Source organism: Musa acuminata, unplaced genomic scaffold (genome assembly GCF_036884655.1).
Source record: "Musa acuminata AAA Group cultivar baxijiao unplaced genomic scaffold, Cavendish_Baxijiao_AAA HiC_scaffold_56, whole genome shotgun sequence".
NCBI classification, from domain to species: Eukaryota; Viridiplantae; Streptophyta; class Magnoliopsida; order Zingiberales; family Musaceae; genus Musa; species Musa acuminata.
The window spans coordinates 45,001-47,500 of record NW_027020337.1 but is presented as its reverse complement, the minus strand read 5'-3'; positions in this window follow the sequence as shown (position 1 = coordinate 47,500).

Genomic DNA, 2,500 nt, shown 5'->3' with positions numbered 1-2,500 from the left:
GTTCCAGGGTGCTGAGATGGCTGACGTTTTGCTCCGCTCTCGACGGTCACCGCGCAACGCAAGAACAGGCCAAAAACTGGCCAAAACGGCCCAAAAACGGGCCAAAACTGGCCATTTTTGGCTGCGCGAGCGAGCGGCGAGTGGCGGACAGCGAGCGAAGCGAGAGGCAGCACCGTCCCTGCTATACGAAAGCCCCATCCAGCCCTGTGCCACCCGGGGGGTTCCAGGGTGCTGAGATGGCTGACATTTTGCTCCGCTCACGACGGTCGCCGCACCACGCAAGAACAGCCCAAAAACAGGCCAAAACGGCCCAAAAACGGGCCAAAACTGGCCATTTTTGGCTGCGCGAGCGAGCGGCGAGCGGCGGACAGCGAGCGAAGCGAGAGGCAGCACCGTCCCTGCTATACGAAAGCCCCATCCAGCCCTGTGCCACCCGGGGGGTTCCAGGGTGCTGAGATGGCTGACGTTTTGCTCCGCTCACGATGGTCACCGCACCACGCAAGAACAGCCCAAAAACAGGCCAAAACAGCCCAAAAACGGGCCAAAACAGGCCATTTTTGGCTGCGCGAGCGAGCGGCGAGCGGCGAACAGTGAGCGCAGCGTGAGGCAGCACCGTCCCTGCTATACGAAAGCCCCATCCAGCCCTGTGCCACCCGGGGGGTTCCAGGGTGCTGAGATGGCTGACATTTTGCTCCGCTCACGACGGTCGCCGCGCCACGCAAGAACAGCCCAAAAACAGGCCAAAACAGCCGAAAAACGGGCCAAAACAGGCCATTTTTGGCTGCGCGAGCGAGCGGCGAGCGGCGAACAGCGAGCGAAGCGTGAGGCAGCACCGTCCCTGCTATACGAAAGCCCCTTCCAGCCCTGTGCCACCCGGGGGGTTCCAGGGTGCTGAGATGGCTGACATTTTGCTCCGCTCACGACGGTCGCCGCGCCACACAAGAACAGCCCAAAAACAGGCCAAAACAGCCCAAAAACGGGCCAAAACAGGCCATTTTTGGCTGCGCGAGCGAGCGGCGAGCGGCGAACAGTGAGCGAAGCGTGAGGCAGCACCGTCCCTGCTATACGAAAGCCCCATCCAGCCCTGTGCCACCCGGGGGGTTCCAGGGTGCTGAGATGGCTGACATTTTGCTCCGCTCACGACGGTCGCCGCGCCACGCAAGAACAGCCCAAAAACAGGCCAAAACAGCCCAAAAACGGGACAAAACAGGCCATTTTTGGCTGCGCGAGCGAGCGGCGAGCGGCGAACAGCGAGCGAAGCGTGAGGCAGCACCGTCCCTGCTATACGAAAGCCCCATCCAGCCCTGTGCCACCCGGGGGGTTCCAGGGTGCTGAGATGGCTGACATTTTGGTCCGCTCTCGACGGTCGCCGCGCCACGCAAGAACAGCCCAAAAACAGGCCAAAACTGCCCAAAAACGGGCCAAAACTGGCCATTTTTGGCTGCGCGAGCGAGCGGCGAGCGGCGAACAGCGAGCGAAGCGTGAGGCAGCACCGTCCCTGCTATACGAAAGCCCCATCCAGACCTGTGCCACCCGGGGGGTTCCAGGGTGCTGAGATGGCTGACATTTTGCTCCGCTCACGACGGTCGCCGCGCCACGCAAGAACACCCCAAAAACAGGCCAAAACTGCCCAAAAACGAGCCAAAACTGGCCATTTTTGGCTGCGCGAGCGAGCGGCGAGCGGCGAACAGCGAGCGAAGCGAGAGGCAGCACCGTCCCTGCTATACGAAAGCCCCATCCAGCCCTGTGCCACCCGGGGGGTTCCAGGGTGCTGAGATGGCTGACATTTTGCTCCGCTCACGACGGTCGCCACGCCACGCAAGAACACCCCAAAAACAGGCCAAAACTGCCCAAAAACGGGCCAAAACTGGCCATTTTTGGCTGCGCGAGCGAGCGGCGAGCGGCGAACAGCGAGCGAAGCGAGAGGCAGCACCGTCCCTGCTATACGAAAGCCCCATCCAGCCCTGTGCCACCCGGGGGGTTCCAGGGTGCTGAGATGGCTGACATTTTGCTCCGCTCACGACGGTCGCCGCGGCACGCAAGAACAGCCCAAAAACAGGCCAAAACAGCCCAAAAACGGGCCAAAACTGGCCATTTTTGGCTGCGCGAGCGAGCGGCGAGCGGCGAACAGCGAGCGAAGCGAGAGGCAGCACCGTCCCTGCTATACGAAAGCTCCATCCAGCCCTGTGCCACCCGGGGGGTTCCAGGGTGCTGAGATGGCTGACGTTTTGCTCCGCTCACGATGGTCACCGCACCACGCAAGAACAGCCCAAAAACAGGCCAAAACAGCCCAAAAACGGGCCAAAACAGGCCATTTTTGGCTGCGCGAGCGAGCTGCGAGCGGTGAACAGTGAGCGAAGCGTGAGGCAGCACCGTCCCTGCTATACGAAAGCCCCATCCAGCCCTGTGCCACCCGGGGGGTTCCAGGGTGCTGAGATGGCTGACATTTTGCTCCGCTCACGACGGTCGCCGCGCCACGCAAGAACAGCCCAAAAACAGG